Source organism: Sapajus apella, unplaced genomic scaffold, assembly GCF_009761245.1.
Source record: "Sapajus apella isolate SASKATOON/1434 unplaced genomic scaffold, GSC_monkey_1.0 scaffold95, whole genome shotgun sequence".
NCBI lineage: Eukaryota > Metazoa > Chordata > Mammalia > Primates > Cebidae > Sapajus > Sapajus apella.
In genome coordinates this window covers 1150904-1172838 of record NW_022437035.1, presented here as the reverse complement: position 1 = coordinate 1172838, position 21935 = coordinate 1150904, and the positions used below count along the sequence as shown (strand labels likewise).

Genomic DNA, 21935 nt, shown 5'->3' with positions numbered 1-21935 from the left:
ATTATGCCTGGGAATTCCCAGGGCCTGACTTTCCTTGCAGAATCTGGTGAAAGGGGCTTTGCAGGGTGTAGAATGAGCAGGAGGCGATGAGAATTATCCCTGGATGATTCTAGAAGGGTTATCTTGGTGACCTACATCATTTTCCCACCCGGGCAGCTCCAGCTGGTTCAGGCTCCAGCGAGGTTCCAACCTCCAGCATTCACTCCTTGGGTCCAGCCTCTGCCTCAGAGCTGCACAGGCTGAAATGAGGAAGGGGCTGCAGTGATTTGGAAAGTCTCCCCTCTTACCTCTGCCTCCCCCCTACAACTCTGAGCCCCAGATCCTGGCTCTGACCCTGGGTGGGCACCAGGTCACCATTACCTCTCTGCTATTAGGAAGTCGCCTTCTCCGAGGGCAGGCACCTTTCCGAAAGGGGTTCACCTTTAGGAACTCCGGCTTCAGGTGGTCCCCTGCTGGGCAGAAAGGAGGGAAGGCTGAGTGTAGGGCCTAGTCCTTGGCACCTACTCCATGGGGCCCCGCCCAGCCACCTGGCTCACCTCAAGCCAACTCCACAGGCTGCAGCTCAGGAGGGATGCCATTCTTTCCGGCCAAAGTAAATGGCGTGGCAGGGGGGTGAGTACAGGTCCAGGCACAGCTGGAGTCCCATTGCTGCTCCTCCCACCTGCCCTCCCCAGAGGTCTGGACCTCAAGGGGTTGCTCAGCCCTTCTCTGCCCATGCTGGGCTGTTTCCTATCCATAGTCTGCTGTTCTTGTCTGGAGAACAGGGCAGGCTGGGCTTCAGGGACCTTCTCTGGGCATTCCAGGGAAGGTAACTTCATCTTGTCTCTTAACTCTTGCTGACAATTCTCTGGAGCTGGGCACCTTGTAAAACCCATGTCCCAGAATGCCTAACCTGGAAATGCAATGTCAGTGTTGTAACTGCATTGAAACTGAATGAATGAGGTTCCCACCCTTTTATCTAAATACCCTATCAGTCTGTTCAATGTCAATGTATGTAGGGATGGTGTTGGGGGAGGCCAAAGGGAGTCTTCATTTCTGTAGCCTTCCACATGTACTATGCGGTTTTCCTCTAATGATCCTTGGACACCGTGTGGTCACTGTTTCCCTGCATAAACGTTTGATGATTCTTGTCTTTAGCACACCAGTGAATCATCAAATTCAGATTTTCAGGCTGTGTAGTCTGCATAGTTAATAAAGTCAGTTTCTAATGGAATATGCCTGTACCTGCTGTGTTTGTACCTGACCACTGCGAAGGACTCTCATTAAAAGCTGGACCTAGGAGTTCCTTCCCCTGGTCTCCGGCCCCCTGGCCCAACTGTTTTGCACTCTTTCCTCTGCCAGTGTGTTTCATGGTGTTCTGCTTCCCAGAGTGCCTCAGGGAGTGTTTGGGTTTCATGTGAATGAATTGTTGCAGTCTCCAAGGATGGGATTCAGGCCTAACTCTCCTAAGACCATAAGGCAACAGTCTTCGATCTAGAATCTCCATGTTAAATCTGCCATCCTCACTGTAGTGAGAGTGATACTGACACAGAAAAGTTAGGTAATTAGGGTGGGTCCTTGGTAAAACTCCTTTAAAGAGAGAAACAGCCTGAAAATTCAGGCTGCAGGCACAGATAAGGAAAGTTGCAAACCTCCGGCCCACTTACATAAAGGAACAAGGTGCAACACAGAAACCCCTTTGATGTTTCTGCCTCAGACATGCCTGCAGCTGCTTTGATAAGGGAACAAGACCAAGCATAGAAATGGCTTTGTCCTTTGTACAACCAGTGGGCTTCCAGGAAATAGTCTCTTCTGCTATTGCGGGAATGTACACAGTGGGCTCTGGTGGGTTCCAGTAGGCACTTTCCTTTCTTGGACATGCTTTAGACTGTGAGCTGAGCCTCTATGATCATCACTTCAGCCCCTGATTGGTCCTGGGCCAGGCTATCGCGTCAGCTCCTGATTGGTCCCTGTCAAGGTCTGGGTCAAGCTGAGTAGCACTTCCTCCAAGACCAGTCAGCACATTCCTTTCCTTCCAGTCCATAAAAACCTCTTTGCCTCAAAGTAGGCAACCCACTCAGCCCTTCTCCTCTGCAGTGAGCTTTCTTCTTTTGCTTATTAAACTTGTACTCTAACCTCACCCTTTGTGTCTACACTCTTTTAATTTTCTTGGCCGTGAGACAAAGAATTCTGGGTGATACCTCACAATGAGAGGCTGGTACATTGTGGTGCATGGCAAGACTGCAACAATGTTTTCTGCTTGCTTGTGTGGACTGGGCTCTTCCCACCTCTCCAGAGTGCTCTCCCCACATTGTGGCCCGGAGCTTTGCCTTATGGTAACACTGTGCTGCCTGACATTCCTGTATGATCTGCATGTTTCTCACCTCGGGACCCTCCCCACACAGCTTCCTGCTGCTTGGACCACCCTTCCCACTTATTTTCGACTGTTTCTTTCCAGCACATCTTTCATACTAAGGCTCGAGTGGAAGCTGCATCGAGGCTGAAAGTTATCCATGTAGCTTTGAAACCATCTGTTTATGCTTCTGTTCATCCCCTCTGCAATACTGTTTACCCCAATACTCAGTCAAGGTTGGTGACTCAACAATTTTCAAAACTTCTAGCTTATCAGTGCAGCTTTACTGTACTGAACTGAGTTTTTCACCATGCTTTTACTGTCTTCAAGGTTGAAAAGGCCCCAACATTCATTCCTATTTAAATCATCCTTGCTAGACTCAAGAAGCTATGAATTCAACCACAGTGTAAAATTCTTCCCCACAATGCTTTATTATTGTTATAGTTCCCAAGAGAGTACCGTCTAGCCTTGACAGAAGCCTTCAACTCTGTCACCTTTTTCAGCTCTGGAATTCTGACACCACCCGTCACCCCCTCCTAGCTCATTTCCTCCTAGTTCATTTCCTAGGTTTTGTTCTTTTTTTCATTTTTTTTCAATATTCTATTGTATCTGTGACTTTTGGGCTTCAAATCTGTTTTGGAAAGAGGAGAGGCACAGGTAATATAATGAATGAAGATGCTTTTCCTCCCTGGTTCTAAGTCAAGCTTCTCCAACCTGCTGGAGGGCTTGACTTTGAATGCAGCTCAACACAAACTCACAAACTTTCTTAAAACATTTTGAGATTGTTTGGTGACTTTTATTTTTATTATTTATTTATTAGCTCATCAGCTATCCTTAGTGTTAGTGTATTTTATGTGTGGCCCAAAACAATTCTTCCAACGTGGCCCAGGGAAGCCAAAAGAGTGGTTATAACATACAGCACATCGTTTAGCAACTGCTCATGATTTAGCAAGCTGTGGAGCCGGGTAATAACCCACAGCTGTAGGTAATAACACACAAAAAGCTGTAGGCAACAACACACAGCTGTGGGTAATAACACACAGCCTGTTAAAACTCGCGCTCTGAATGAAGAGACTCCCCAAACAAGTTTTGTGTGAGCAACAGTTACAGTTTAGGGTAGTTTTTTGCAAGCTGGGAGGGGGTTGCAGGGTCTGGAGTCATGAGGTTGACGAAGGTCAGTTACAAAGTCCAATGGTCTTATCAATTGGGGCTGGAACAAGAAACAATAGAAGAATGTCTCAAGTTAGTTAGGCGCTGCAGGGATTGATCATCTTCCTCTTTTCATGGTCTTCCGGGGGTCACCATATGACACCGTCAGTCAGCCTAAAAGACCTTACATTCCTGTCTTTTTATATTTGTACTATAAAGGAAAAAGAAATGAAGAGTGAGGGCAGAGGAATATTAGGAAGGCCAGCCCAGAGGGGTGATGGGGCAATGTTTCTCAGGGCTTCTTTGAGTGGGCTTGGGGGCAGCTCAGAAACCTAAAAATGGGAAAGAATTTGGACTGCTGAGAGATTTGGGGGCAAAGGTTGATATTGTGGGGTTGTTGGAGCATTTGGCATATTGACTGATTGGTTATAGCTTGGATACGATTTTGTAGGAATTGAGAAATTAATCAGAAAACACAGGGTCCAAACAAGAGAAGGAGAAAGATAGGTATCAGAGGACTAAGGATTGGGGGAAGCCATGACTCCCAGTGAGAGAGTGTCCAGCCAGTCCACTGAGGTCCAGAATAACCATTTGCCTGATTAGCGAGCTTTTGGGCTCTGTCTTTTAATTTATTGATGGCATCATATACGAGGCCAGACTGGTTTACATAAAAACAACCTTCTTCATTTAGAAATAGGCAAAGACCTCCTTTTTCAGCACGACCTCTGCGGTTTTGGAGGACAACTGCAGCTGTGGAATTTACTTGAGCTTGAAAAAGGGATAGTAATTGAGTTAATTCTGCAATGCTAGCAGAGAAATCATTAGAGAGGCTACGGAAGGCGACGACTGAAGGGGTAAGGCCTGCTATGCCTGTGCCAAGTGCAGTAGTAATTCCTTTTTTTTTTTTTTTTTTTGTGACGGAGTTTTGCTCTTGTTACCCAGGCTGGAGTGCAATGGCGCGATCTCGGCTCACCGCAACCTCCGCCTCCTGGGTTCAGGCAATTCTCCTGCCTCAGCCTCCCGAGTAGCTGGGATTACAGGCACGCACCACCATGCCCAGCTAATTTTTTGTATTTTTAGTACAGACGGGGTTTCACCATGTTGACCAGGATGGTCTCGATCTCTTGACCTCGTGATCCACCCACCTCGGCCTCCCAAAGTACTGGGATTACAGGCTTGAGCCACCGTGCCCGGCCCAGTAGTAATTCTTAACCCTACAAGTGAGGGGATCAATGGAATGATCTGCTTGTGTTGTGTCAGGACCACAGGGGGAACAGGGAGGCTTTCGTTTCCGTTGGCAAACTGAATTTTGGGAGTAAGGAAAACTAGGGTACAAGTGCCTGTCCGGTTGGTAGGAAGGCAGATGTAAGAAGAAGAACCACCGAGGAAAAAAGTCCTTGGCTTAGACAGAACTGAAAAGGCAAGGAAGTGTTCTGAGGTGGCTGGGCTTCGGACCCAAATGCCAAGGGAATCCCAAATGCGGCTGTTAAAGGTTGTAGCGGGGTTTGGAAGGGTAACTGTGTGGAAGGAGAGCTTTTGTTTTCATGGTGTATGAGGAAGCGTGTGGTATCTATAAGTAACTGCTCACTTTCATTAAGAAGATTGGGTATGAGCAGAGAATGGGAGTGAGATTAAGAGTGAGTATAAAAGAAGAGGACTTTATCGGGTGGAGGAATTGGAGAGTTCCCTGCCACTGGAGATTATCCACTCTGAGAGAATTAAGGGTGGCAACCTGAGGGTAAAATCATGAACTATCAGCTGTAATTGCCTGGAGGAAAAGTGTAAACTGGGAACATTTCTTTTTTTCTTAGATGTAATCTTGCTCTGTCACCAGGCTGGAGCGCAGTGCTCAGCTCACTGCAGCCTTTGCCTCCCAGGTTCAAGTGATTCTCCTGCCTCACCCTCCTGAGTAGCTGGGACTACAGGTGCAGGTGCCACCACGCCCAGCTAATTTTTGTATTTTTAGTTGAGACGGGGTTTTACCAGGTTGGCCAGGATGGTCTTGATCTCTTGACCTTGTGATCCACCTGCCTCGGCCTCCCAAAGTGCTGGGATTACAGGCGTGAGCCACTGTGCCCGGCCTAACTAGCAACTTAAACAAAAGCAGGGCATGTAAAAGTAAATGAGTACAGTGAATTTCAGTGCAGTTAGAAAATAGAAACAGAGACTTTCTGAGGTGTAGTTTAAGTAGTAGGGGCGACCGCGTTAAATAGTGGTGTTAGGAAAAAGATGCCTAGTGAAAGTAAAAGGAATGTTAGGTTTATATAGAGCTACTCTTTCGCTTTGGGGATATGGGTGAGTTTACAAGAAGTGAGGGAGAGAACTTGCGACTTCCAGGAGGACGCCAAGGAGTCAGGCCGATTGTCTGATGGCCACAGCTTTATCCTGGAATGATGGACCCACTGGAGAGGGTCTTGTAGACTGACAGCAGTTGGGGTGCTGTAGACGATCAGAAAGGGTCCTGTCCACCGAGGTTGCAGAGACCGAGGGGTTAGGCTTTTAACTGGGACTGATCTTCCAGCTAGGGTGTTTTCATATGGCTGGGTATCTGGAGTGGGTAAGAGGAAATTAGCAGACTGGTGGATTTCATGTCTGGCCTGTTGGAGGGCTGGTGTCTCAGATAAGGTTAGGCCCAAGCAGAAAGGTGTGGCCATACAGGAGTTCCAAGGGGCTATACCCTGTGGCTTCTTTAGGAGTGGCTTGAATCCTGAGTCCTCTGCAGTGGATAACTCCAGCCTTGGCTGGGTGGAGAGTGGCCTTAAGGAGGGCCTTTATTAAGGGGGCATTGATAATACAGGACCCTTGCGTAGTGAGAAAACCTCTTTCTGCCCATATAGCAGCATAGTGGTGTAAGATGTGGAAGGCGTACTTAGAGTCAGTATAGATATTAACATGTAGTCCTTTGGCAAGAGTAAGAGCATGGGTTAAGGCAATCAGTTCAGCTTGCTGAGAAGTGGTAGAAGAGGGAAGTGTGGCAGCCTCGATGATGGATGAGTGGGATACAACAGCACAGCCAGCTTTGGCCAATGCCAACCGGCTGGGCTTCGAGAAACTGCCATTCATAAACCATGTGCGGTCTGGGTCTAGAATAGGAAAAAGATAAATATGGGGAAATGGGGAGGATGCTACATGGATTAGGGAGACACAGTCATGGGGTTCGGGGTTTGTGTTAGGTATTAACTAAGACTGAGAGCAATGGTTACAGTGGGTGTTCCAATGACTAGTGAATAGAGTTGGAGGAGGCGAGGGGTGGATAGTAGGTGTGTAAGGTGTGAAGAAGAAACTAAACTTTGGAGGTTGTGAGAGCTATAGAGGGTAAGTGGGGCATAGCCCGTGATTTTGAGGGATTCTAAGAGTATCAGGGTGGTAGCGCTGCTGCTCGTGGGCATGAGGGCCAGCCCAGGACTGTGAGGTTAAGTTGTGTGGATAAAAAGGCTGCAGGCCGTGGGCCTGGCTCCTGTGTAAGAATTCCGATGGCACAGCCTTTTATTTCTGCTGTGTGGAAAGAGAAGGAGCGCTAAAGTAGAAGCAGTCTCTAAGGCCTTTTTTAGAGAATAGAAGGAAGAATTGGGGAAGGATTTTTGGTCTTTGGGGTCAGACAGGTTTCCTTTTATAGGTCTTGGACTAGCCTGTAGGATTTGTCTAGTTTTTGGACAGATAGGATAGGGGAAGAAATTTGGGCTTTGGAAGGGGATATGCGATACTCCTTTGAGTATAAATGCTGAAGAAGCAGGAGGGTGAATTAAAAGACCATGTTGTAATAGACGGGTGATAACAGGCTTTAGGCCTTTAAAGCCTTTGTGGGATGGGGTACTGGTGCTGGACGGGGTAAGGGTGGTTAGGTTTTAAGGCGATGATGAGGGGTTGAGTGACTTGTAGCAAGGGATGGGGAGGTGGTGTTCCACACCCTAGGGTCAAGGTAGGGGGACGTAAGGGGAGCTATTGAGGGAGGTACGGGTTCTGGGAGGAAGGCAGCAATGAGGTGTGGCTGTAGCCCAGGGATAGTGAAGGAGGCAGACAATTTTGCTAGGATATCTCAGCCTAACACAGGAACTGGACAAGTGGGGATGATTAGAAAAGAATGTGGAAAGGAGTGCTGGCCTAATCGACACCAGACTTGGGGAGTTTTGAGAGTCCTGGAGGCCTTGCTGTCAATTCTCACAACAGTTATGGAGGCCAAGGAGACAGGTCCTTGAAAAGAAGTCAGTGTGGGATGGGTGGCCCCCATACTGACTAAGAAGGGGATAGACTTACCCTCCACCATAAGAGTTACCTGAAGCTCAGTCTGTGATGGTCCAGGGGGCTTCCGAAGCAGTCCGGTAGCGTCAATCTTCAGTTGCTAAGCTGAGAAGTTCTGGAAAGGAGTCAGCTGGAGAATATTGGATTTGAACTCCAGGAGCCTTGGGAGTGGCTATAATATGAGCCATACAGTCCGATTTCCAGTGGGGTCCCCCAAGGACAGGACACGGCTTGGAAGGAGCCTTGGGCTGTGAGCATTCGTTAGCCCAATGTCCAAGCTTGTGGCATTTGAAGCAGGATGGAGCCCCAGGCTGTGGGCTCGCCCTGGCCCAGTGAACAGTTTTCTGGCCATTCGGAACCATTGTCTAATTTGTATTGAGGGCAGGCTGTATTACAGAAAAAATGAGACTTTTAGGTTTCAGATCGGGCGACAGTTGAAGAGGTTTTAGGTTTTTTAGGACACAGGCTAGAGGCGAAGGCTGAGGAATAGAGGGCGGAATACTGCCCCTAGTGAAGGAGATAAGTTTTAAGGAAAAGAGTAGAGACTAGGAGAAGGGGCGAGCAGCTACCAGGGTTTGCAGTAGGCATCCCTGACTGATTCTTGGACTGTAATGTGGAAGTGATCAAGGCAGGCGTCCCTGCGATTGACCAGACCCCAAGGGAAGACTGTCTTCCAGAGTCCATGACCACGTCAGAGTTTGTGAGCTAGAGGGAGAGACTTGTCTCCTCTGGCTCCACACGGATAGAGTGTCTCCTTTGTCTCTACTAGAAGGAGATAGCTTTGAAAGGAAAAGAGAGAGAGAGAGAGGGAGAGACTTGTCTCCTCTGAAGGAAAAGAGAGAGGAAGAGATATGTCTCCCCTTCTCTGAAGGAAAAGAGGGAGAGAGAGACACTTGTCTCCCCTTCTCTAAAGGAAAAGAGAAAAAGGGGGAGACTGCTTACCCAATCTGAAGGTGGCTGTTCCTCACGCTAAGCGGGAGCTGCTGAGCTGGTCTGATGTGTTGAGGTCTCAGGTGGGTCTCTTCCCAGAGGGGGAAGAGGGGACAGGGGGCTGGTCTCCCCAAACGAGTACCCTTGTCCGGGTTTTCTGCACCAAATATTAAAACGCGCTCTGAATGAAGAGACCGCCCCCCCCCCCAACAGGCTTTGTGTGAGCAGCGAGGCTGTTTAGTCACCCGGATGCAGGTGGGCTGAGTCAGAAAAGAGAATCAGCAGAGGGCGGTGCTGTAGGAGGTGGTTTTATAGGTTTGGGGTAAGCAGTGTAAAGTTACAGAAGTTACAGGTTAGGGCGGGTTTTTGCCAGCTGGGTGGGGGTCGTAGGGTCTGGAGTCACGAGGTTGACGAAAGTCAGTTACAAAGTTCAATGGCCTTATCAATTGGGGCCGGAATAAGAAAACAATATTAGAATGTTAGTTCTTCTGTTGTTAGAAGAGTTAGGCGCTGTAGGGGTTGATCATCTTCCTCTTTTCTTAGTCTTCCGGGGGTAGCCGTGTGGAGCCTCAGTCAGCCTGCAAGACCATACACAGCCCATCATTTAGCGACTGCTCAGGGCGCCAGCTGTGGATCTGGGAGTCCGACTGCGAGCTGGTGCCCTGAGCCTCCAGCACGCGAGGACCAAGAGCGGGGATCCGGAACCAACAAGCTCCACTCCCGCATTTCACAGATTTCACAGACACACACGCGTGCCCGCGCTGCACCGCTCCAAGGGTAGCGGTCTGCAGGGTCCCAGCGAACTAGCCCGGTAGGGCGGGAGAGGGGCGCGTGTGCCCACCCTGATTGGTTGGTGCAGCCGGCACCGGAGCCAATAGGAGCGCGCCTTGTTGTGAGGCGCCCAGCCGACCGGCGTGGTCTTCGGGAAGGACTGGCTGTTGCTGTGGAGACGCCTGGTGAGTTCCTGGAAGGCTGAAGGCTGTGCCGGGGTGGGGGGCGACGCTGGGCAGAGCCGGGGGCGCGGGTCAGAGGGGCTGCAGGCGCGAGCCTGGGTCACGTGAGGACGCTGGGGGTTTCGCGGGCAGCTCTAGAGCCACAGTCCGGGAAACTGAGGCCGGGCTTTCTGGCTGCCTCGCGGGCCTCTTTACGGCTATCGCCGCCGCCCCGAGGTGCCTAGAATGGGTTTCAGCCTTGGGGGGTGGTTCACAGTAACAGCAGGAGCCACCATTGACTTGGCGTCTGCTGGGTGCAAAGCCCAGCGTTAACCCTTTACTCGCGACCTTTCGCTTCACCTTCACAGCAGCCCTGCGAGGTGAGTGCTATTATTAGTGCCATTTACGAGGGGGGGGAACTGAGGCCGAGGGAAGGTGAAATGACTTGCTCCAAGCCACCCAGTGGGTGAGCGCAACTCCAGACTGAAAATTTTGACTATTCTGCTCAGTGACTCCCCGCGGGAGGCGGGCCCTGGCCAGATGAAACTCACCTGACATTCCCAAGGTGTCTGCACAAGTGGCTTTGGGAGTCACTGAACTCTTCAGGACTTGGGTACAGGTAATAAATGTGGGACTGTCGGATTCCATGTGGCTAAGGTTCCTTCTGTGTGATTATTGTGGTTAGAAATAGAATGTCCTTAGAACGGTCTCGTTCAGCAGTCAGCAAACTTTTGTTGTAAATATATTAGTGTTTACATTGTTGTAGTGTAAATATAATGACTGTAATAGTATTCATAATAGTAGTTTAGCCTTGGCGGGGGGGCGTACTCTGTCTACTCAAGTGTGGCAATGTAGTGTGGATACAGCCAAGGACAATACACAAGACAGTGGCTGTGTTGCAATAAAATGTTAATTATGGGGACCGAAATTTTAATCGTATATATTGTTTATATACTTTTCATGTGTCATAATTTTTTTCCAAATATTAAAAAAATGTAAAACCATTCTTTGCTCCTGGGCTATACAAAGAGGATGGGCTGGTTAGCTACATGAGGGGGAACCGAGACCCAGAGAGGGGCATCTATGTCATGTCAGTCACACAGCCAGGGCAGTGCCACAACTGAGTTTAAGACATAAGCTTCCCACCTTCCAGGCCAGGAAACACCCCCAGTTAACACTCTGGATCAGGGTGCTGAGGTGTTCAAAATGTGCTATTCTTTATCATATGTTCTGAGGCCATGGAAACCATACTCTAACAGGTTTGATAACTTATTAGCTTAGACTAATAAGTCTGGTGAATGTGCTGCTATCTGAGGAAACGCAGCTGCTGGGCTGGGAGTCAGAAATGAATAGATATTTTTCTTTTTCATGATTTTCAATAGCTATTTTTTTTTAAAGCTTCTTTTAGTGAGTTTCTTGGGTTTATGGTGAACAATACATAAATGGTCATCGTCCTCACATTGCTTACAGATGATAAATGTATAATCAAAATGGTTATTTATTTATTTAAAAGAGTTGGGGTTTCTCCATGTTGGTCAGGCTGGTCTCGAACTCCCGACCTCAGGTGATCCGCCTGCCTCGGCCTCCCAAAGTGCTGGGATTTACAGGCGTGAGCCACCATGCCTGGCATGGTTATTTATTTTTAAGCTTTTTAAGCTAATTTTAGATTTAGAGAAAAATTGCAACAACAATACAAAATATTCTCTTATGTCCCTCACCCTGCTTTCCCTAATGTTAACATCTTACATAATCATAATACAATTATCAAGAACAGAAAGCTAGTGTTGGTACAGCATTATTAACTATATTACAGACGTGATATGAATGTTACCATTTTTTAAATTAAGGTTGCGGTTTCATTCCAGGATTCTATCCAAGAACCCATGTTGCATTTTAGTTATTTCTCGTTGGTCCATAACACTTCCTTAGTCTTTTCTTGTGTTCCTTGGCTTTGATGCTTTTAAAGAGCACTGATCAGTTATTTTGTCTAATGTCTCTCAATTTAAAGGTTTGTCCAGTGTTTTCTAATGAGTGGGGTGAGATTATGCATTGTTGGCCAGAATAACGCAAAGACGCGTTGTCTTGGTGTCTTTCTCGGTGCGTCAGATGGAGTCCAGGATACTGGTGATATTTTGATCTGTTGTTTGCTTGGTGTCTGCCAGGTTTCTACACCATAAAGTTAGTATCCCTTTTTAATTAATGAGTCTGTTGGGAGACATACTTTGAGAGGACGCAAATTCTGGTTCTCTACGAGTTTGTGCGCACTGACTTTAGCCTCCATCTGCAGTTGTTTGTGGTGTTTGCCTGAAGGTAATTATTTCTCTTTCCTTCTACATTTATTTATTAAGTCAAGTTCCACAGAAAGAAGAACTACCCACTGTCTCTTTTTTTACAGTATTTGTTTGTATTAGTATAGGCCGTGGATATGCATTATATTCTGTGAGTTAAAATTCATTATCATTATTATTTTGTTGCTTACTGTTCCAGCATTGGTTATTCAGTTGAAGGTCTCCTTCAGGTTAGCTTCTGTGGCCTATCAACCAGCCATCATCTTTTTGTTGTTGTTGAGCAATTACTTTATGACACCTAAAGATGTTCCAGGTTCATCTTGTTTTCTGTGTCCCAACCCTGGAATCACAGTTCTTTTTGTCTTCAGCCTCACAGTATCCAGTCAAGATACTGTTTTTCACGGTTCTTTAGTTTTTTTCTTCCTCATGCCCTTCAGAGTGGTTATGTTAGTTGTAATAGTTAGGTTTATTGTTAGTGTTTGTATTTCATTTTGAGTTCCCCCTATATCCTAGTTGATTTTAGTTTATTTTTGGGGTATGAATTGTGACTGATTTCTGAGCGTTAGAGCTACACACAAAGGTATACTGAGAGAATTTTCCTCCTCATGCCTACTGCCCTGTTCCCATTTGCCCCTTTTTTTCACCCCTTCCCTATATACCCTGTATATCTAACTTTGGTATCTGGATTATCTCATATTTCTTTTGCACAAGTGAACAGATAGCTGTGTATTTTCTTTTATCATTATTTTTTCCTTTTTCCTTTTTTTATTGTACTTTAGGTTTTGGGGTACATGTGCAGATCATGCAGGATTGTTGCATAGGTACACACATGACAATGTGGTTTGCTGCCTCCATCCCCCTGTCACCTACATCTGGCATTTTTCCCCTTGTTATACTTGTGTATTTTCTCATATCCTCTTCTTTCTTATACAAAGGGTGACATGCTATAGATAATTGTGTTTGCTTTTTTCAGTTAATAGTATGTTTTGGGCAGGGCAGGGTGGCTCACGCCTATAATCCCAGCACTTTGGGAGGCTGGGGTTATAGGCGTAATCATTAGAGCGGATCATTAGACCAGCCTGACCAACATGGTGAAACCCCATTTCCACTAAAAATACAAAAACAAATTAGCTGGGTATGGTGGCACATGCATGTAGTCCCAGCTACTAGAGAAGCCGAAGCAGGAGAATCGCTTGAACCCAGCAGGTGGAGGTTGCAGTGAGCCGAGATCATGCCACTGCACTCCAGCCTGAGCGACAGAGCGACACTTCGTCTCAGAAAACAAACAAAAACATCTTTATTGAGATATAATTGATATACCTTACAATTCACCCATTTAAGTATCAATTCAGTGGTTTTTAGTATATACACAGACTTATGCAAGCATCATTGCAGTACATTTTGGAACATTTTATCACCTCTAAAAGAAACCTTGATCCATTAGCAATTAGTAATTACTTCCTATCCTGTCTTCCCCCAGCTCTAGGCAACCATGAATCCACTTTCTGACTTCATAAATTTGCCCATTTTGGACATTTCACGTAAATGGAATCATACAATATGTGGTATTTTGTTACTGGCTTCTTCCACTTAGGATAATGTTTTCATGGTTCATCCGTGTTGTCGGTGCTTTATTTTTATGGCTGAATAATATTCCATTGTATGGCTATACCACCTTTTGTTTATCCATCAGTTGATGGACTTCTGGGTTTCTACTTATGCATTATTTTGAATTATGTTGCTATGAACATTGCCTCATTAATTTTTACAGCTGCATATTCCTTCATTGTATGAATGTACCATAGAATGTACATAGAGTAGATGAATAAACTATTATAATGTTTATTTAATAATAGTTTATTCATCTACTCTCCTATCTATGGCCATTTAAGCTGCTTCCATTATCTTGCAATTACAAACAGTGCTGCACAGTGAATAACCCTGTGCATCTGTATTTTTGTATTGTTGGAGGTACATATTCAGGGTAGTTTCTAGAACTGGAATTGCTGGGTTGAAAGGTAAAGGCATATGTAATTTTCTCAGATAATGTCAAATTTCCCTCCAGAAGGGTTGTACCAATTTACCCTCCCACCAACAATGTGTGAGAATAGTGCCTGTTTCTCCACAAGGTCATCAACATTGTATGCTGTCATGCTTTAATTTTTGCAAGTGTGATTGGCGAGAAATAGTATCTACTGTTGTTTTAATATGCATCTCTCTGTGAGTGATTGGAACATTTTTTCATGTTTTCGAGCTAGTTGCATCTTATTTTGTGATTTATCTGTTCTTATTTTTTCTCCATTTGTCTACCAGGTTTTTGTTTTGTTCTTTAGCTTTTTTTAAAAAAAAAAATTGTGACAAAATATAAGCAACGTACATTTTACATTTTAACCATTTTTTAAGTGTGCCCTTTTGTGCCATTAAATACATACACATTGTTATGCAGCCATCACCACCTTCCATCTCTGGAACTTTTTTCTTCTTTTCAAACTGAAATTCTGTATCCATTGAACAGGAATTTCCACTCTTCCCTCCCCCAGCCCTGTGGCCACCATTCTACTTTCTGTTTATGAATTTGACTACTGTAGGTACCTTATCTACATGGACTCATACAATATTTGTCTTTGTGACTGGCTTATTCCACTTAAGATAATGTCTTCACGGTTCTTCCATGTTACTGCGTATGTCAGAATTACCTTCTTTTTTGCAACATGTGTCAGGATTACCTTCCTTTTTAAGGCTGAATAGTAAATATTTTGTTGTATGTGTATACTGTATTTTGTTTAGCCATTCATCTGTCGATGGATAGTGGGTTGCTTCCACCAGTCTCTCTTTCTTTTTTTTTTTTTGTAGCTCCAGCTTAAAGGAGGCTACCTTTTGAGTATTGTAAATAATGCTGAGTCCCTCAGTTTTAAAAAATTATTTCTTTATTTAAAATAGTGTGGTGCTCTGTCACCCAGGCTGGAATGCAGTGGTGCGATCATGGCTCACTGCAGCCTCAACCTTCCACTTCACCTGCCCAGAGTAGCTGGGACGACAGATGTGCGCCCCCATGCTCTGGCTAATTTTTAAATTTTTTGTGGAGGTGGAGTCTCTCTGTGTTGCCCAGGCCGATTTTGAATTCCTGGCCTCAAGCAATCCTTTCGCCTCGGCTTCCCAAAGTTCTGGGACTAAAGGCGTGAGCCACTGTGCGCAGCCTGTTCCTCAGTTTTTAAGAGCTGTTTGTATATTAGGGATATTAGTCCCATGTCAGTGGTATATATTGCAAATGTTTTCTCCCAATTTGTTAGCTTTTCATTTTTTTTCTGACCTTTAAAATGATTTTTTTTTTTTTTTTGTTATGCAGAAATTTTTAAATTTTTATGTAGTTAAATTTATCAGTCTTTTTTTTTTTTTTTTTTTTAACTATTTAAGTCATATTTGACCCCTACTACTTAATACTAAGTATTAATACAAAGATTACAGAGGAATTCACCAATATCTCCTTTAGTCCTTTAGTAGTTATATAGTTTTATTTTATATTTTTAGACAGAATCTCACTCTGTCACCAGGCTAGAGTGCAGTGGTAAGATCTCGGCTCACTGCAATCTCTGCCTCCCCGGCTCAAGTGATTCTCCTGCCTCAGCCTCCCAAGTAGCTGGGACTACATGCCTGTGCCACCATGCCCAGCCAATTTTTGTATTTTTGGGGTTTCACCATGTTGGCCAGGATGCTCTCCATATCTTGACCTCGTGATTCGCCTGCCTCAGCCTCCCAAAGTGCTGGGATTACAGATGTGAGCCACCGCACCTGGCCATATGGTTTTATTTTTTATCATTTAGATTTCTAATTCATTTGCAAGTTTATTCTTTTTTTTTTTTTTTTTTTCTTTTTTGAGACAGAGTCTCACTCTGTCACCCAGGCTGGAGTGCAATGGTGAGATCTCTGCTCACTGCAACAGCCACCTCCCGGGTTCAAGTGATCCTCCTACCTCAGCCTCCCTAGTAGCTGGGACTACAGGCACGTACCACCACAGCCAGCTAATTTTTGTATTTTTAGTACAGACGGGGGTTTCACCATGTTGGCCAGGCTGGTGTTAAACTCCTGACCTCAAGTGATCCGCCTGCCTCAGCCTCCCAAACTGCTGGGATTACCGGGGTGAGCCACTGCGTCTGCCCCCGCAAGTTTATTCTTGTGACTTATCTTTTTCCAGCAGTGAATACTGTTCCAGTATTTTTTATCATTTAGATTTCTAATTCATTTGCAAGTTTATTCTTGTGAGTTATCTTTTTCCAACAGTGAATACTGTTCCAGCAGTATTTAGTACAGAGATCATCTTGACTCTAGTGATTTGAGATGCCATCTTTGCCATATTTTTTATTACCATATGCACTTGAGTCTAATTCTGGACCTCATCTTTTTGTTTGTATATGCACCAGTACCATACTGATTTAATTATAAAGGCTTTGTGTAGTATGTTTTCATGACTGTTATGCCTATCCTCCCCTTACAGTTTTTTGTTTTCATTGTTTTCCTAGTATTAAATTTTTGTTTTTCCATATGAATTTTAGTATCATCTTGTCTATTATGTTGTCAGTATTTGTATTGGGATTGCATTGAATGTATAAATTAACTTGGGGAGAACTGACATCTTTATATTTTTGAATTCTGTCCTAGAGCAGGGGATGCCATTTCATTTGTTCAAGTTAACTTTAGTGTCTTCTAATAATGTTTTAAAATTTTTCTTGCACAGTTTTTTTTTTTTTTTTTTTTTTAGATGGGGTTTTGCTCCTGTTGCCCAAGCTGGAGTGCAGTGGCACAATCTCAGCTTGCTGAAACCTCCACCTCCCAGGTTCAAGCAATTTTCCTGCCTCAGCTTCCCAAGTAGCTGGGATTACAGGCATGCGTCACCACGCCTGGCTAATTTTGTATTTTTAATAGAGACAGGGTTTCTCCATGTTGGTCAGGCTGGTCTTGAACTCCCGACCTCAGGTGATCCACCTGCCTCAGCCTTCCAAAGTGCTGGGATTACAGGAGTGAGCCACTATGCCCAGCCTTTTGCACAGTTTTAATTTATTTTTAAGTATTTAATTACCTTGTTGCTATTGGGAATGGGATTTTTCTCTTCCATAATGTTTTCTTTTATGGTTTGTATATATGAAGGGTTTTGATTTTTATGTATTAATCTTATATTGTGCAGCTTCACTGAGTGTTTTTCTTTAGTTTTTTTTGTTGTCGTTTTTTTGAGAAGGAGTCCTGCTCTGTCGCCCAGGCTGGAGTGCAGTGGCACAATTTTGGCTCACTGCAACCTCCACCTTCCGGATTCAAGTGATTCTCCTGCCTCAGCCTCCCAAGTAGCTGGGATTACAGATGCCCACCACCATGCCTGGCTAATTTTTGTATTTTTGGTAGAGACAGGGCTTCACCATGTTGGCCAGAGTGGTCTCAAACTGCTGACCTCAAGTAATCTACCCACCTAGGCCTCCCAGAGTACTGGGATTACAGGCCTGAGCCACCGTGTCCAGCACACTGAGTTATTATTGAATAAATTTTGTCACTGATTTTGGGGTTTTCCAAGTAGTATATCGTATTATCTGCAATTACTAGTATTTTTTCTTTTTTTTTTTCCATAGACCTTCAAAGCTACTGCAAATCAAAGTGGTATTTTTTCTTTACCCTTTTTTTTTTTTTTAACCTCTAATTGATTTCTCTCTTCTAATTTCATTGGCTAATATTCATAGTACAGTGGTGAATAGTAGCAGAGATAGTGGACATCTTTGCTTTGCTCTTGATATTAATGGACATGCCTCTAGTGTCTGACCACAAAATAAGATTTTGGCTTTAGGACTAAGGCGTATTTATGTTACCATATTTATAAAATTTCTTTCAATTTCTGTTTGCTTGAGTATTTTTTATTATGAATGGATGTTGAATTTTGTTAGACTTTCTCTTCTATGGAGATAATCATGTAATTATTTTTCCCTTAGATGATTACATTGTGTTTTCATATATGATGTGTTTTTATTAATATCTATTTTTTATTTTATTTTTATTTTTGAGGCAGAATCTTGTTTTGTCACCAGGCTGGAGTACAGTGGCACAATCTTGGCTCACTGCAACCTCCGCCTCTCAGACCGAAGTGATTCTTCTGCCTCAGCCTCCTGAATAGCTGGGACTACAGGCACGTGCTACCCACGCCTGGCTAATTTTTGTATTTTTAGTAGAAACGGGGTTTCACCATGTTGGCCAGGATGGTCTCAATCTCTTGACCTCGTGATCCATCTGCCTCCCAAAGTGCTGGGATTACAGGCGTGAGCTACCATGCCTGGCCTATTTTTTATTTTTTTATTTTTGATACAGGGTCTCACTTTGTCACCTAGGCTGGAGTACAGTGGTGCAATTACTGTTCACTGCTGCCTCAACCTCTCAGGCTCAAATGATCCTCCTGCCTCAGCCTCCCAAGGAGCTGGGATTACAGGCATGTGCCACTACACCCGGCTAATTTTTAAGTATTTTGTAGAGATGAGATCTCCCTATGTTGACCAGACTGGTCTCAAACTCCTAGACTCAAGTGATCCTCCTGCCTTGGCCTCCCAAAGTGCTGGGATTACAGGCGGATTACAGTCATGAGCTGCCATGCCTGGCTGTTAGTATTTCTTTAAATTTCTCTAAATTTTTCATTGCATTTTCTTTTATCTGGAAGTTGTCAGGAGATTCTTAAATTTTCATGTAGACACACCTTTCTTCTGTTGGTGGTGATGGCTGTGTTAGTAAATTCTAGTTTTAAGCATTATGATCGGGAAGTGTTGTTTTTCGTATCTTTACTTGATGGAAAGTGTTTTCTTTGTGACCTAACACATGAACAGTTTTTTTGTGAATGTGCTGTGAACATTTCTGTCATCAAGGTGTGGAGTTTGATATACATCTACACAGTCTCCTGTATTATGTTGTTTAGATCGATTGTCTATCCCCTTACTTATATTTTTCTCCACTTGATTTGTCTTTTTCTTTTTTTTTTTTTTTTCTTTTGAGGCAAGGTCTCACTGTGTATCCAAGGCTGGAGTGCAGTGGCCTGGCTCACTGCAGCATTGAACTCCTGGTTTTAAGTGATCCTCCTACTTCAGTCTCCCCAGTAGCTGGGACTACAGGTGCATGCCACCATGCCTGGCTAATTTTTATTTTATTTATTTATTTTAGAGATTTTGGGCGGGGGCGGGTCTCACTATCTTGCCCAGGGTGGTCTCGAGCTCCTGGACTCAAAGGATCCTCCCACCCCAACCTCCCAAAGTGCTGAGATTACAGGCATGAGCCACCAAGCGTGGCTATCATTTTAAAATTGTTTTGTAGAGGCAGGGTCTCACTCTGTTGCCCAGGCTAGGCTCGAACTCTTGGGCTCAAGCCATCTTCCTGCCTTGGCCTCCTAAAGTGTTGGGATTACAGGCATGAGCAACAGTGTCCATCCAATTTGTCTTTAAAAAAATTTTTTTTTAATTTATTTTTTAAGAGACAGAGTCTTGCTATGTTTCCCAGTCTGGATTTAACTTCTGGGCTTCAGCCTCCTGAGTAGCTGAAATTACAGATGCTCACTGCCATACTTGGTGTGTTATCTGTCTTGTTTTGAGATTGGTGTGAAGTCTCTAATTTTTAGGGTGTTACTATTTATGTGTCTTTGCATTTCCTTTGGGTTTTGCTGCTTTATGTTGGTTGCTGGATTGGGGCATATTCTCTTTTTTTTTTTTTTTGAGATGCAGTGTCTCTCTGTCGCCCCAGGCTGGAGTGCAGTGGCGAAATCTCAGGTCACTGCAGCCTCTGCCTACCAGGTTCAAGCAATTCTCCTGCTTTAGCCTCCTAAGTAGCTGGGACTACAGGCATGTGCTGCCACACTTGGCTAATTTTGGTTAACCCAAAAGTATTAAATGTAACAAAAGCACAATTTACACTGATGATGTGACAGTCAAGAATATGCTGGCTGGGCATGGTGACTCACGCCTGTAATCCCAGCACTTTGGGAGGCCAAGGTGGGCAGATCACCTGAGGTCAGGAGTTTGAGATCAACCTGGCCAACATGGTGAAATCCCATCTCTACTAAATTACAAAAAATAGCTGGGCATGGTGGTGTGCGCCTGTAATCCCAGCTATTTGGGAAACTGAGGCAGAGCTTTTTAGTAGAGACAGGGTTTCACCATGTTGGCCAAGATGGTCTCAATCTCCTGACCTCGTGATCTGCCCACGTTGGCCTCCCAAAGTGCTGAGATTACAGGTATCCAGCTCAAAAAGGGGGGAAAGGTGTTCCATCTCTTTAAATTGTCTGATAGAAGCCACCTGTGAAAACGTCTGTAGCCTGAAAAGGCCAAAACCAAGGCAAGTATATTCCAGTTCTAAAGGGATCTGCCAGACCAACCAAAGTGCACAACCCACGTTTTTGTAGGATAGTTTCCACTGCTCACTCTGGAACTAGCCAGCCACTTTGGGAACATGGGCTGCTATCCCTACAGCTGTGAGTTATGAGGCTGAGGAATGGGGGATGGTAGCTGAGTGGAGCCAGTTATTCTTTTACCAAATATTAGCAGCCTCTGTTTATCAAATACTCTGCTGGTTGTTGTAAGTGTTTGGTCAGGTTGCAGAGTCTTTTGTTTTGTTTTGCTTTGTTTGAGACAGGGTCTCACTTGGTCTGTCAAGTTGAAGTGCAGTGGTACAATCTCAGCTCACTGTAGCCTCGACCTCCCAGGCTTAAGTTATCCTCCCACCTCAACCTCCCAAGTAGCTGGGACTACAGGTATGTGCCACCATGCCCAGCTAATTTTTTTTTTTTTGAGACAGGGTGTCACTTTGTCACCCAGGCACAATCTCGGCTCACTGCAGCAGTGGCACTATATCAGCTCACTGCAACCTCAACTTCCTGGACTTAAGTGATCTTCCCACTTCAGCCCCCCAAGTAGCTGGGACAATAGGCACGTACCTCCATGCCCAGCTAATATTTTTTGTATTTTTGTAGAGACAGGTTTTCACTGTGTTGCCCAGGCTGATCTTGAACTCCTGAGCTCAGGTCATCCACTCACCTCCATATCTCAAAGTGCTAGGATTATAGACTTGAGCCACTGCGCCTGACCTGATTTTTTTTTTTATGTTTTGTAGAGATGGGGTCTCACTATGTTGCCCAGGCTGGTCTCAAACTCCTGGGCTCAAGCAGTTAATCCTGCCTTGGGATTATAGGTGCGAACCCATGCCTGGCCAGGTTCCAGAGTTTGAAATGGTAGATTTTGATAATTATTTTCCCAGTTTACTGGTTGTTTTGGTGCAAGGATTGACCTTTTCATTCTTGTAGTGGTGTCTTTTGTAAAGCAAGTTTTTAAATTTGGAAGCTCAGTTTATCAAATTTTTTGCTTATGGATTGTGTTTTTTTGTGTGTTGTCTGAAGGCTTGTCTAACCCTAGGTTTCCAGGATTTTCTCCTGTGTTTGTTTTATATTTTATGTTTAGAAATGATCCATTTTGTGTCATTTTTGTATTAGATGTGAATTTTTGGTCAAGGTTCTTTTTCTTTTTGCTTTTGCATATGGATGTTCAGTTGTTCCAGAGCCATTTGTTGCAAAAAAGATTCTGCATTGAATTGCCTTTGCACTGTAGTCAGTAATAAATTGAATTCTCATGGACTCTGTATTTTGTTCCATTGATTTATGGTCTTTCCCTTCAACACTACGCTGCCTTGGTTATTATAGCTTTATTGTAAGGTTTAAAATTGTGTAGTGTGATTCCTCCAATACTATTATGATTTTTAAAACTGGGTCATTCTAGTACCTCTCTAGCCTTCCATTAAATCTTTCTGTCAGCTTATCTATAATCACAAAAGACCTTTCTGTGATTTTTGTTGGAATTACACTAAATCTAGGTCTGTTTGGGGAAAATTCATGTCTTTGTTGAATCTTCTAGTTCATGAATGTGGTATGTCTTTCCATTTTTTTAGGTTTACTTTGAGTTCTTTCATCCCTGTTTTCTAGGTTTCAGAATATAGACTTTATACACATTTTATTATATTTATACATAATTTTTGGAGCTATTATAAATGATATTCTTTTTTCAATTTTGA

At 44.3% G+C, this 21935-nt stretch overlaps 1 protein-coding gene and 1 long non-coding RNA gene across 10 annotated transcripts in view; one reads left to right on the top strand and one right to left on the bottom strand.

The window, feature by feature from the left end:
• Positions 1–3352: 3352 nt before the first annotated feature.
• Positions 3353–8862, bottom strand: LOC116535538. Of its 3 annotated transcripts, none has more exons than XR_004262243.1 (3): positions 8663–8862; positions 7755–8499; positions 3353–3813 (listed from the first exon to the last, which is right to left on the bottom strand). It is a non-coding gene; the product is annotated as an uncharacterized LOC116535538 (long non-coding RNA). The 3 variants fall into 3 exon arrangements; XR_004262244.1 differs by having other exon boundaries at positions 3356–3813; positions 7755–8106; XR_004262245.1 differs by having other exon boundaries at positions 3356–3813; positions 7755–7892.
• A 626-nt stretch (positions 8863–9488) lies between these two features.
• The window catches only part of CABIN1 (calcineurin binding protein 1), a 157664-nt gene continuing 145217 nt past the window's right edge, over positions 9489–21935 (top strand). For 5 of the 7 annotated variants that reach the window (XR_004262242.1, XM_032256650.1, XM_032256653.1 and 2 more), the window contains exon 1: positions 10117–10201. The gene's annotated coding sequence lies outside the window, so the exon portion shown is untranslated. Of the gene's footprint in view, positions 9607–10113; positions 10202–11590; positions 11707–21935 lie in introns of those variants that run through there. The other 2 variants (XM_032256648.1, XM_032256649.1) reach the window with 2 other exon arrangements.